The sequence below is a fragment of the Budorcas taxicolor genome, chromosome 6, assembly GCF_023091745.1.
Source record: "Budorcas taxicolor isolate Tak-1 chromosome 6, Takin1.1, whole genome shotgun sequence".
Lineage (NCBI taxonomy): Eukaryota > Metazoa > Chordata > Mammalia > Artiodactyla > Bovidae > Budorcas > Budorcas taxicolor.
Window position 1 is genome coordinate 78,033,446 of NC_068915.1, and position 14,474 is coordinate 78,047,919.

Sequence of the window (14,474 nt, forward strand, 5' to 3'; positions counted from 1 at the left end):
GGTTTCAGTGTAGGTATGAAGGCATTTGATGAGCTCCTATTGCTTAATGTTCCCTGAATTCAAGAGTTCTCTAATGTTTTCAGGCTTTGGACATAAGCCTCCTGCTTCTGGTTTTCAGTTTTATTTTTACAGTAGCCTCTAGACTTCTCCAACTATACAGCACCGATGATAAAACATCTAGGTTAAAGATGAAAAGTTTCTCCACATTGAGGGACACTCAGAGAGGTTCACTGAGTTACAAGGAGAAGAGAAGATGGAGGGGGTAGTTAGAGGTAACTGGAATTAGATGTGGTGAGATCAAAAGAGGAGAGAGCAAGCTAGCCAGTAGTCACTTCCTTATGTGTGTTCTATAGTCTGGACCGCTCAGAGGTATTTACGGAGTTATACGGGGAAGAGGAGAGGGAGGAAGTAGACAGAGGTGACCAGGGGGATAAGAGAGAGGAATGAGAAGGAGAGAGACAAATCCTGCCTGTAACCAGTTCCTTAGGTGTTCTCCACTGGCTGGAACACACAGAGATTCACAGAGTTGGATAGAGAAGAGATGGGGGAGAAAAGAGGCAGAGGCCACCTGGTGGAGAAAAAGGAGAGTCCAAAGTAGGAGAGAGTGGTCAAGCCAGTAATCTCGCTCTCAGGTAAATTTGGGTAGTGAAGTTTGGGTTTTTAGATGTACAAAATTGACAACAGAAACCTAAGAGCAAAGATTAAAAATCTAGAGTAGAGGTTGGATTTTAAAAAATACAATATTAAAGAAAAGAAGCAGAAGGAAAAAGGAAGAAAGAAAAAAAACACACAAGAATTATTTAAAAAACAAACAAACAAAAAAACAAAACAAACCAAAAAAAAACAAAAAACCACCAACAACCATCCAAAGGCTATATATGGTGTTTGCCTTAAAAAAAAAAAAAAAAAAAAAAAAAAAGTCTTTTTTTTTAAAAAAAATATTAATAGTAGGTTATAGAAATAAAAATTAGAGGATAAATAGAAGACTTAACAATTAAAAAAATAGTTAGAAAAAAAAAGAAGAAAAAAAAAAGGAAAAAAAAGAAAAAAAAAAAAAAAAAAGGAATGATTTTAAAATTATTAAAAATATATCTGGCCGTTCTCTGATGTTTTGGGCCGTGTGGGATCACTTCCAAGGTGGTTCCCTCTGTTTAACTTCTTCTGTTTGCTGGTTTTTTAGGCTCACTAGTTCAGTCGCGCTGTGGGGAGGGGGGATGCTGCAAACAAATAGCACTGTCGTGTGCACAGTGTCTCAGCCCCGCCTGACTTGTCCCTTCTTGCGGCGTACAAACCGCTCCGGCTCTAGGATGCTCCGCCGGGAACCGTTTGGGGCCGGCCCTAGGCTGCGTGCACTTCCCCGGTCCAGGCCGCTCAGGTTCGGCGCTCAGGCCGCCCTCAGAGGCACAGATTCGGCTGGGACTGCGCTTTGTCCCCTTCCCAGGTCTGAGTAGCTCAGGAGTTTGGCGAGCGCGATCGCCGCGGCGTGTCACCTTTTCTGCCGCTGCTGCTCAGCTTTCTGGGTGGACCGCTGGCGTCCCCCGTGAGGCAGATTGTGAGTGTCCAGCACCCCCAGAAGTCTTAGCAAAGAGGCCTGCTTGCAGTTAGGTAAGTAAAGTCTCTCCGGGTCTGCAATTGCCCCTTTCCAGCCCTTACGGCTCTGGCTGCCTGTCCCCGGCGGGGGATGGTCTGCAGCCGGCTTTTTCCGTTCCGTCCTTTGTTCTGTGCGGGGTCCTGGTGCTGTCTTATGTTCGAGCTTTTCGCGTGGTAGCTATCCCACAGTCTGGTTTGCTAGCCCCAGTTAGATCGTTCTGGTTGCGCGTGGGGCGTTCCTGCCCGATTCTTACAAAGCACTGCAGCCCGCGCCTCCCGCGCGTCCCTGCCCTGCCCCCACTTCCCAATGGCGGATGCAGGCGTCTGTGCCGCTTTTCCGCTGGGGGAGTTACTGGTGGGCTTGTAATCTCTTGGTCTTAATTATTTCTTTATTTTTCCTTCCTGTTATGTTGCCCTCTGTGTTTCCAAGATTCGCCACTGACTCGGCAGGGAGAGTGTTTCCTGGTGTTTGGAAACCTCTCTTCTTAAAATTCCCTTCCCGGGACGGGCTTCCCTTCCCGGGACGGAGCTCCCTCCCCACCTCCTTTGTCTCCTTTTTCGTCTTTTATATTTTTTCCTACCTGTTTTTGAAGACAATGGTCTGCTTTTCTGGTTGCCTGATGACCTCTGCCAGCCTACCGAAGTTGTTTTGTGGAGTTTGCTCGGAGGTGAAATGTTCTTTTGAGGAATTTGTGAGGGAGAAAGTGGTCTTCCCGTCCTATTCCTCCGCCATCTTTTCGCAAGCCCCAAATAAAATAATTTTTAAAATGGCTTCAGATGACCCTGTATATCTAGCCTGACTCTAGGTACAAGCGATGTGATGATAGAAAACAATTATACAATGGAGCTCTCAGGGCAAATTTGGTATCTGTTCCAAGAAACCCTCCTCCTGCCTTCAATCATTCCCAGCATCAGGGTCTTTTCAGAGAGTCAGTTCTTCATCAGGTGGCCAAAGTAATGGAGTTTCAGCTTCACAATCAGTACTTCCAATGAATATAGAGGACTGATTTCCTTTAAGATGGACTGGTTGGATCTCCTCGCAATTCAAGAGACTCTAAAGAGTCTCCTCCAACACCACAGTTCAAAAGCATCAATTCTTCAGCACTCAGCTTTCTTTATACTCCAACTCTCACATCCATACATGACCACAGAAAAAACCATAGTCTTGACTAGATGGACTTTTGTTGGCAAAGTAATATCTCTGCTTTTTAATATGCTATCTAGGTTGGTCATAACTTTTCTTCCAAGGAGTAAGCGTCTTTTAATTTCATGGCTGCAATCACCATCTGCAGTGATTTTGGAGCCCAAAAAAATAAAGTCTGACACTGTTTCCACTGTTTCCCCATCTATTTCTCATGAAGTGATGGGACCAGATGCTATGATCTTCATTTTCTGAATGTTGAGCTTTAAGCCAACTTTTTCACTCTCCTCTTTCACTTTCATCAAGAGGCATTTTAGTTCCTCTTCACTTTCTGCCATAAGGGTGATGTCATCTGCATATCTGAGATTATTGATATTTCTCCAGCAATCTTGATTCCAGCTTGTGCTTCTTCCAAGCCAGAGTTTCTCGTGATGTACTCTGTATATAAGTTAAATAAGCAGGGTGACAATATACAGCCTTGACTTACTCTTTTTCCTATTTGGAACCAGTCTGTTGTTTCATGTCCAGTTCTAACTATTGCCTCCTGACCTGCCTACAGAGGCAGGTCAGGTGGTCTGGTATTCCTATCTCCTTCAGGATTTCCCACAGTTTATTGTGATCCACACAGTCAAAGGCTTTGGCATAGTCAATAAAGCAGAATAGATGTTTTGCTGGAACTCTCTTGCTTTTTCAATGATCCAGCGGATGTTGGCAATTCGATCTCTGATTCCTCTGCCTTTTCTAAAACCAGCTTGAACATCTGGAAGTTCACAGTTCACGTATTGCTGAAGCCTGGCTTGGAAAATTTTAAGCATTACTTTACTTCCGTATGAGATGGGTGCAATTGTGTGGTAGTTTGAGCATTCTTTGGCATTACCTTTCTTTGGGATTGGAATGAAAACTGACCTTTTCCAGTCCTGTGGCCCCTGCTGAGTTTTCCAAATATACTGGCATATTGAGGGCAGCACTTTCACAGCACCATCTTCTAGGATTTGAAATAGCTCAACTGGAATTCCATCACCTCCACTGGCTTTGTTCGTAGTGATGCTTTCTAAGGCCCACTTGACTTCACATTCCAGGATGTCTGGCTCTAGATTAGTGATCACACCATCATGATTATCTGGGTCGTGAAGATCTTTTTTGTACAGTTCTTCTGTGTATTCTTGCCACCTCTTCTTAATATCTTCTGCTTCTGTTAGGTCCCTACCATTTCTGTCCTTTATCGAGCCCATCTTTGGGTGAAATGTTCCCTTGGTAACTCTAATTTTTTTGAAGAGATCTCTAGTCTTTCCCATTCTGTTGTTTTCCTCTATTTCTTTGCATTGATAGCTGAGGAATGCTTCCTTATCTCTCCTTGATATTCTTTGGAACTCTGCATTCAAATGAGAATATCTTTTCTTTTCTCCCCTTGCTTTTCATTTCTCTTCTTTTCACAGCTATTTGTAAGGCCTCCTCAGACAGCCATTTTGCTTTTTTGCATTTCTTTTCCATGGGGATGCTCTTGATCCCTGTCTCCGGTACAATATCACTAACCTCCATGCATAGTTCATCAGGCACTCTGTCTATCAGACCTAGTCCCTTAAATCTATTTCTCAGATTTGATTTAGGTCATATAGTTGTCTCTTTAGAAAAGACTCTGATGCTGGGAGGTCGCAAAGATTCAACTGGCTAGTTTTCTGTGATTATGGTTTCAGTATGTCTGCCCTCTGAAGCCCTCTTGCAACACCTACCATCTTACTTGGGTTGCTCTTACCTTGGACGTGGAGTATCTCTTCACAGCTGTCCCAGCAAAGTGCAGCCACTGCTCCTTACCTTGGACGACTCACCCCTCCTGACCTTGAACATGGAGTAGCTCCTCTGGGCCCTCCTGCACCTCCACAGGAAGGATTGGGGGCAGGAGGAGAAGGAGATGACAGAGGATGAGATGGCTGGATGGCAGCACTGACACGATGGAGATGAGTTTGGGTGAATTCTGGGAGCTGGTGATGAACAGGGAGACCTGGCGTGCTGCAATTCATGGGGTTGCAAAGAGTTGGACACAACTGAGCAACTGAATTGAACTGAACTGAATGGTCTAGTGGTTTTCCCTACTTTCTTCAATTTAATTCTGAATTTGGCAATATGGAGTTCATCATCTGAGCCACAGTTAGCTCCTGGTCTTGTTTTTGTTGACTGTATAGAGCTTCTCCATCTTTGGCTGCAAAGAATATAATCAATCTGATTTTGGTGCTGACCATCTGATGATGTTCATGTGTAGAGTCTTCTCTTGTGTTGTTGGAAGAGGGTGTGTGCCATGACTAGTGCATTCTCTTGGCGAAACTCTATTAGCCTTTGCCCTGCTTCATTCCGCATTCCAAGGCCAAATTTGCCTATTACTCCAGGTGTTTCTTGACTTCCTACTTTTGCATTCCACTCCCCTATAATGAAAAGGACATTTTTGGGGGGTGTTAGTTCCAAAAGGTCTTGTAGGTCTTCATAGAACCATTCAACTTCAGCTTCTTCAGCATTGCTGGCTGAGGCATAGGCTTGGATCACCGTGATATTATATGGTTTGCTTGGAAACTAATAGAGATCATTCTGTCATTTTTGAGATTGCATCCAAGTACTGCATTTCTGACTCTTGTTGAGCATGATGGCAACTCTATTTCTTCTAAGGGATTCCTGCCCATAGTAGTAGATATAATGGTCATCTGAGTTAAATTCACCCATTCCAGTCCATTTTAGTTCGTTGATTCCTAGAATGTCGACATTCACTCTTGCCATCTCTTGTTTGACCACTTCCAATTTGCCTTGATTCATGACATTCCAGGTTCCTATGCAATATTGCTCTTTACAGCATTGGACCTTGCTTCTATCACCAGTCACATCCACAACTGAGTATTGTTTTTGCTTTAGCTCTATCCCTTCATTCTTTCTGGAGTTATTTCTCCATTGATATCCAGTAGCATATTGGCACCAACCTGAGGAGTTCCTCTTTTAGTATCCTATCATTTTGCCTTTCATATTGTTCATGGGGTTCTCAAGGCAAAAATACTGAAGTGGTTTGCCATTCCCTTCTCCAGTGGACTACATTCTGTCAGACCTCTCCACCATGACCCATCTGTCTTGGGTGGCCCCACATGCATGGCTTAGTTTCATTGAATTAGACAAGGCTGTGGTCTGTGTGATTCGATTGGCTAGATTTCTGTGATTATGGTTTCAGTATGTCTGCCCTCTGATGCCCTCTCTCAACACCTACCGTCTTACTTGGGTTTCTCTTACCTTGTTCATGGGGTATCTCTTCACAGCTGTCCCAGCAAAGTGCAGCTACTGTTCCTTACCTTGGACGAGTTGCCCCTCCTGACCTTGAACATGGCGTAGCTCCTCTGGGCCCTCCTGCACCCGCGCAGCCACCTCTCCTTGGATGTGGGGTTGCTCCTCTCGGCTGCCGCCCCTGACTTCAGGTGTGGGGTAGCTCCTCTTGGCTGCCGCCTGTGACCTTTTCCATGCGGTAGCTCCTCTCGGCCGCATTTCCTGCATGTGAGATGAGTGCAATTGTGTGATAGTTTGAACATTGTTTGCCATTGCCTTTCTTTGGGATTGGAATGAAAGCTGACCTTTTCCAGTCCTGTGGCCACTGCTGAGTTTTCCAAATTTGCTGGCATATTGAGTGCAGCACTTTCACAGCATCACCTTTTAGGATTTGAAAGAGTTCCACTGGCATTCCATCACCTCCACTAGCTTTGTTTGTAGCGATGCTTTCCAAGGCCCACTTGACTTCACATTCCAGGATGTCTGGCTCTAGGTGAGTGATCACACCATCGTGGTTATCTGGGTCATGAAGATCTTTTTTGCGTAGTTCTTCTGTATATTTTTGCCACCTTTTCTTAATATCTTCTGCTTCTTTTAAGTCTAAACCATTTCTGACCTTTATTGTGCCCATCTTTGCCTGAAATATTCCCTTGGTATCTCTAATTTTCTTGAAAACATCTCTTGTCTCTCCCATTCTGTGGTTTTCCTCTATTTCTTTGCACTGATCATTGAGGAAGGCTTTCTTATCTTTCCTTTCTATTCTTTGGAACTCTGCATTCAAATTGGTATATCTTTCCTTTTCTCCTTTGCCTTTCACTTCTCTTCATTTCACAGCTATTTGTAAGGTTTCCTCAGACAACCCTTTTGCCTTTTTGTCCTTGGGGATGGACTTGATAACTGCCTCCTGTCCAATGTCACGAACCTCTGTCCATAGTTTTTTCAGGGACTCTGTCTATCAGATTATATTTTTCTGGAAAATTATACTTATTCTCTTCAATAACTAGCTGTACTTTTTGACATAAAGTCTATTTTGTATTATTTATTCAACAACATCCACTTTCTTAAGAATATTGTGAATTATAACTTTTTAAGAATTCTTTTTTTCTCAAGTATCTATTTTCCAATTCTAAACCTTTCTCCTATCAGTAACAAAGCCCTTTGAAAGTCCTTAAACAATGTATTCATTTACCTTATGTTTTGGTTAAATTAAATATCATGGCCATGGAACTCTGGGGAATTCAGCTAAGGAGATAAGTATTTTGGGAGTAGAGAATTTTGTTTATGTGGTTAATAGAGTTACTTTCTTGGATTTTTAATTCTTGTTTGCCTTGTTTGTATGGGAATGCCTTCTAAGAGTTCTCCAGCCACATATGGTATAGTCTTACCTGGCTTCACCACACAGAACTTATGGCCCTGAGGCTGAGCTGCCATGTGAACTTGTCCTACAGTCCCTAGCAACAAAGATATATGTGAAGTGGATGAGAAAAGTGTTTTGAAAAACATGAATGTAGAAACTTACTTATATATATATTAAAAAAAAAAATCTTCCAATCAAATTGTAAGTACAGGATGTTGTCCTTCTTGGTGCTTATTCAAAATAGAAGCTCTGTCCTGTCTGGTACATATCCAATAATTTACATGTACAGTTATAAATACTTTAAAAAAGTACCTTACACAACAGAATTCAGTGTTCAGCAGGGCACAGACCTGTAAACATGCTGTAAATAAGCACACCAGCATGTCCACCCTTGTTTTATGCATCTCAACACAGGGAGCACATCTTAGTATATTTGATACATTTGTCTTTTAAGTTGCAGTTGTATGGCTTATGCTAAAAAAAGAAAGGTTTCCTGCTGATGTGACCCAAAATACTAACATTGATGAATATACCATAAAATATGCCCCACAATAGTTTGTAAGTAATGTGGTTAATGAATACATAATTCTTTAATGTATTTCCCTGTACAAGAAGATTTTAAAGCCTCTGAAACCTCACAGCTCATATATAAAGCAAACAGATAGGTTTTCCTAATTTTAACAACAATAACAAAAAAAAGTCTAAATGATATTCCTAATGATAAGCCATAAAATTGAAACTTTTCTACTTTACCAATATTAGAAACAAACTTCAATCATGCTTTAAAAATTGGAATTGCTTTTCTTTCTGTTCACTAAAAATTTTCCAAAATCTTTATTCTATGAAAAGCAATACAAAATATTCAGCCAAAAAGTTTAGGACATATAAAGATATGTCCAAAGGAGACTTCTAAAGTTCATTTGTTTGTTTTGGCTTATGGTATTTGTGATGTGTGTGTTCTAAGTCACTTCAGTTGTGTCTGACTCTCAGTGACCCTGTAGACAACAGCCCATTTAGGCCTTTCTGTCCATGGAATTCTCCAGGGAAGAATACTGGAGTGAGTTACTATGTCTTCCTCCAGGGAATCTAACCCACTTCTCTTAAGTTTCCTGCATTGGCAGGCAAGTTTTACCATGAGCGTCAAGTGGGAAGCCCATCTGTGGTTTTTGCCAGCTCTTAAAATTTAATTTGTTATAATTTTTCATTCTAAATAAATATTAAATTTTATACCAGATTTGTTATTAGTTATTCTTTATCTCTTTTTCTTAGAGAGAGAATCTCAAATTAAATAAGCCCCTGGATTCTTACAAAATCTGTATTTCTGTCTATCATTTTATTTTATTTTGTCACATAGTATATATAAAGGTATTTCACTGCAAGCTTTTTTCTGTATTTCCATGTCCACTGCTAATATTTTTATTGGTCATGTGAATTTTTTTTCTTTGAAAAGTTTCCATCCATTTTGACTTATTTTATCATTTAAAATTTTTTCATATTTTACTTTGTGAAAGTCTTTTTATATGTAACATCTTAGTACTTCATTAAGTATATTGCAAATATTTTATCCCACTTTGCAACATTTTGACTTACTTTAAAACATCTTTTGATAAATATGTTCTCAGTTTTGATATAGTTAGATTTATATCTTTTTATTTATTTATGGTCAACTCTTTTTTTTCTAAAGGTTGTATGTTTTTTTTCCATTTTTACCATGACTGACATGTCGCAAAAACAGTGAAGACTAACCTGGCTACCTTTGCAAGACTTGGCAATGATTCAAAACTAGTTTATTTAAAAAAAAATAAAAAAGGATCATATTTTGTAATTTATCTTCAAGGTCTTCAGGAGAAGGTTTGAATTCTATACTTTATTACTAAAGCCAACAATTCAAGACCAATATATCTCTCATCTTAAAATAATTATTATTTTATTTATAATAATAATTATTAAAATAATTTATAATAATAACTTTCTGTCCAGAGGTTTTAAAAACAAAAAAAACAGGAAAGAAAAGAAAAATAAGATTTCCCACTGGCTGGCAGTGTAGCCATCACCTCAGCTCTACTTGGCAGTGACAGTGTTTTCCATTAAAGGCTCTGTAGGGGCCCAAGACCCTGTGGGACTGTGGCTGGTCCCTTGACCGCTTTGCTGGGGGCTGTCCCCCACCAGGCTTTCCTCTTCCTCCTGGGCCAGCGGACCCTGTAAGGACATGACAGGGACACATACCCTGACCCACTGACCCCTGCAAGGACCAGAGGACCCCTGACTCTGCTGGCAGGCACTAATTTCTGAGAGTTAGGACATTCAGAACAGGAGTAGAGTGGGGGAGATGGAAAAGTGTGCAGAGTCCAGCGGAGACCAGCCAGACTTCATTTGGGGGCATTTTCAACAAAGGAGAGAACTCAGTACTGAGAAGGTAAGCATCTGGGAGACTGGGCACAGCCACAGATAGGTGGGTGTCTGGAGGCGGGGACAAGGGCTGCTCTAGGAGAGCCTATATTCCCAGGGACCTACTTCTTGAAGCCTCTCTGTTTCCCTTCAGCCTTAGGCTTCGAGGAGATGCACACATCAGCAACGCCCAGAGTCAGGGTGGATGTTGAGCGTGGGCAGCCCTGCCTCATCCACATTGAGGGGGGGTCCTCAGAATTCTGGGCAAAGTGGGGCCAGGAATGTCACCTTAGCAGCGGAGGACTGGTCTGGTGTTAGGGCCTGCATGCTGGCCTTTGCTGCCACAGCAACCAAGGAGTCTGACAGACTGCTCCTGTGAAGCTCCGCCTTGTAGGAAGGGTCAGGGCTGCAGCTGGTTTCTAGAACCCTCAAGCTTCCTGGTACCTGGCTGACACAGGATGCAAAACTTCTGGGGGAGTGGAGGCAGGGGAGCAAGATAACTGGCCAGTGGGGTTAAACACACCAAGGTGGGAGGTCAGGGCAGGAGCCTGCTCTGCCTTCTGTACCTGCACACCCACAGGGTGACAAACACATTTGTCACCAGCAGTAGGTGGCAAACATACCTTGACCTGTTCTACCATAAATAGGGTGTTTTCTAAAAGAAGTCCAAGGCACTGGTCTTCCCACAGGCACCCTCAGACAGCGGTGCACCAGCCTCTGCTCTGTCACCCAGGGTGTCCCTTAGAGACACTGATTGACAAGGCAGGACCCTACTCAAGTGAGATGTGCAGATTTTGGGGGTCTGGGGAAGGTCCCAGCCAAAGTGACTGGCACATCTGTGCTTCCGAGCTTAACAGGAACTGGTCCACACAGTAAATAGAAGTGGAGACTCTGAACACAACACGCTTTCCCCACCTCCGCCCAGGGTCCTACCTGCATAAAGGAAGAAGCAAAAAGTTCTGAAGCGGGAACACAGGTGAGGGCAGAACAAGATTAAAGATATTTAGCATCATTTTTCTGGGCATGAACACTAACCCTTGACTCAAGGATGCAGACACAGGGGCCTCTCCGGATCCCATACTCTGGTTGGACTTGAATATACCACGTACCCCAAGCCAGCCAGGGCCCTGGGGAAGAAGCCCCAGAAACATGAACACAGAGCTGGTTTTCCAGAAGCCTTGGGGGTGGGGAGCCGGGGGTCCCAAATTTCAAATTTCTGTGGTTGTTTTGTTATAGTTAAAAAGCACGGGGGTGGGGGGGGCACATTTTCACATTTAACGGATGCTGGACACTTATGAAAGAAAAAAATATATATATATCAAGTTTCGGTCATAGCTCTAAGGCAAAGTTACATTTCTCACATGGACAAAAATGAGATACCTAAAGTCGGACGTTAAGGAGGTGGGTTCACACGTCCCTCACAGCACCTTGGCCTGGATGACGATTTCTGGGTTCTCTATGTCCTTCTTGCTCTGGATCATCCTCAGCTCCAACTGGGCCAGGCTGTGCTTCAGTCCTTCCCCAGAGTGGATTTTGCACATTTTTTGATGGTCTGCTGCAGAACATGGGGCATGGCTGATGGAGTCTTCTTGCAGGCCACCTTGAGATTGTTGGGGACCACAGGTCTGAGCTGGTGATGATCACCCTGTCAGTGCCCACTGAGTGCAGCATGTCCATCACCACTAAGGCTTTTACCTGGCTCCCACACAGCAACTCAGTCTCAGACTAGTTGGGAGTGATGATGTCTGCAACTTGCACTACTTCTTTATGTAAACAGAAAGGAGATCGCCACGGCGGTACATGGACCTTCTCCGTACCACTTGTGTCCCATCTCAGGGTCTCATGTGCACACAAGCCTGGAGTTCTGCTGCTTCAGCTCTGCACGATGCCCACCACCATGGCCAGGAAGAACAAGACTTTCGTGTAACTGGGAGCATGCAGTCATACTGGTTCACGTTGTTCAGCTTTAGCCCGCCATATAGCTCCTGGAGCTCATCTGAGTTCAGGTCTCGGCCCTTCCCGTGTGAGCAGCCTGTGTGGTTTGACAACTAAACAGTTTAGGGCATCTACCTCAAACTGCAGAACCTGCAGCAGGAACGTGGTCACTCGCTTGGGCACAGAGCTGTGAACCTTGTGGCACCCGGCATACCTCCACTCAGTGGGGTGGGGCGGGGCGGGGGGAAAGTGGGATTCAAGGTAGAGGCCGGGCGGGGTCAGCGTCTCAGCCACAAGCAGGGGCTGGGCTGTGGACAAGCTCTGAGTGGGCATGCCAGACAGCCTCCCTCTCTAGAGGTATTTTATTTAATTAAAAAAATGCATGTATTTATTTAGTTTCCACTGTGTTGTTGGGTCTTAGTTGCGGCAGCCGAGCTCTCCCTTTTAGCCGCGTGGACTCTTGCTTGCAGCTGACTGGCTTGACTGTCGCTGTGGCCCAGAGCACTGCGGGCTCCGTAGTTTTTGCAGCAGGCTGCTCTCTAGTTGAGGCACGCCGGCTTCATTTCCACAAGGCATGTGGAATCTTCGCTCACAACCAGAGATGGAGCCCCTGTACCCAGTGTTGGAAGGCAGATTGTTTACCACTGGACCACCAGGGAAGTCCCTAAAGGTATTTTATAGAAATTTTCATGGCACTAAATCTAAAATCTTTTAAAATAGGTTCTTCTACCAGACACTTAAAACATTTGATTTTTGACATTTAACGCCTTAAATTTTTACATTCTATGTTTATACATGGAATGAAGTTGATTCAAGTTTTATCTTTTTTACATATGGATAGTCGTTTTTTCTCTAAACATTTTCCTTTCCCAACTAATCTGAAATTAAATCTCTGTCATGTATCAGCATGTGTGGCTATGCTTCTTAGTTTTCTATTTCAGTTGTTATTAATATTTTGTTTATCCTTGTACAAGTTTACACTTCTCACTTATTGTAGCTCTATGACAATTACTGATAACTTTCTGGGCAGTGCCTTTCACTCTGTTCTCTGGCTCTTACTGGCCTTTCAATCCTCCATGTAAAGTTTTAGGATCAGATTATGTTTCATGAATAACCTTGGTGTACATTGGAATTGTACTGGATATAATCTTTATCAGGAGATATAATTATTTCCAAATATCAGTCTTTCGACCACAGACATGATATATGACTTCATATATTTAGATGTTAATAAATACCTGTTCATAAAGCTTTAAAAATTTCCCTGTTAGCAGTCTTAAACATTTAAAAAGATTATTGATATAGTATTGTAAATTATCGTATCTCATTGTATTTTCAAAATGTTTATTACTGTTAATATATTTCCTATTTTACATTTGATGTCTCATTCTTTTTCTTATTACCCTTGCCTAAGACTTCAAATCAATGTTTCATAAAAGAATTGGTACTATGTGTCCTTGTCTTAGTCCTGATTATAAAGAAAATTATTCAATGTTTCAGGATGGTATTTATCTTAGATCTGTTCTCTTTACAAGATTCAGGATGTTTTACTATAAATTTTTGCTTACTAATAATATTCATTATGATGTATATTGGACTTTATTAAACACTTTTTTAATCTAAATAGATGATCATGTTTTTCCCCTGTAATCTGTTAATGTGTTGAAATAAATATATGACTTTGAAAATATTGACCTAATCTCCCATAACTGGTGTATCTTTTTGGCCAACAAATATTATTTGAAAAATACATTTGGCTTCCATTTGCTAATATTCTGTTTAGGATATTGCATCTATATTAATGAGTGAAACGGTTCTGGAATTTTCCTTTCTGATAATATAGTTTACTGGGTTTAATATCAGGCATATCCAAGAATAGTAGAATGAGTTTGGAGGATTTTCTCTTCTCGATTGTCTGTGATATTGGGTGTGATCTGTTTTTTGGTTTTTTTTTGAAAAATTGAAAGAACTCTATCTCCTGGTTTCTATTTTTATTATCAAGAAGTAAACTATCTAGTGTTTATTCCTTTGAAAAGAACCTTTTTCCTCTATCTCATTGTAATATTTTTATCTTTTTACTTGCTTTCTGAAGTTTCATTAAAATATTTCTTTGGATGGATTTCTTTAATTTATTCTGTAAACCCCACACTTTGAATCTTTTTGAATGTTTTGTTTGGCTTCTTACATTAGTTATAGAATATTCTCAGCCACACACTGTTTACCAATTAATTCCTTTCACTTTATCTGGACTAGTAATTGATGGACCAGTAATTAAACTATGTTAGACTCTCTCAATTATTTTCACCATCACTTAACCTTTTTCATAGTTTCTGTTTTTCTTCTCTATGGTACGTTCTGGGTGCTTTCTTCTTACCTAGCTTCAATTGCAGTAATGCCTTGCCTCTATTGTGTCTAATCTGCTATAGTCACTCATTGAACTTCTATTTTCATTTTTATATTTTAACTTTTTGTTAAGTTCTCTTTGAGTTTTTTCCAAAGCTGCTTGCTTCCTTTACTGTTTCCAGTTTCCTGAAGATAGAGTCAAACTTATATTTTGTTTCTTTAATTGTAGCCTGCATAATTACTTTTATTCAAATAATATGAATATTTGATGAATTCATGGTTTACTTCCATGATATGATTCTTTTTTTTTGTCTTTTTTGCTGATTCTTACATATAGTGTCTTATTCCATTGAATACGTTTGATTAATTTTTCTTAAACTACTTATGTTTTAGGGGGAAACTATCCATGAGAATTCTGAGCCCTAAAAT

The 14,474-nt window shown here is 41.5% G+C and overlaps 1 pseudogene; it reads right to left on the minus strand.

Moving 5' to 3' along the window:
* Positions 1-11,185: 11,185 nt before the first annotated feature.
* LOC128049522 (pyridoxal kinase-like) lies at positions 11,186-12,035 on the minus strand (annotated as a pseudogene).
* Between the last annotated feature and the right edge of the window lie 2,439 nt (positions 12,036-14,474).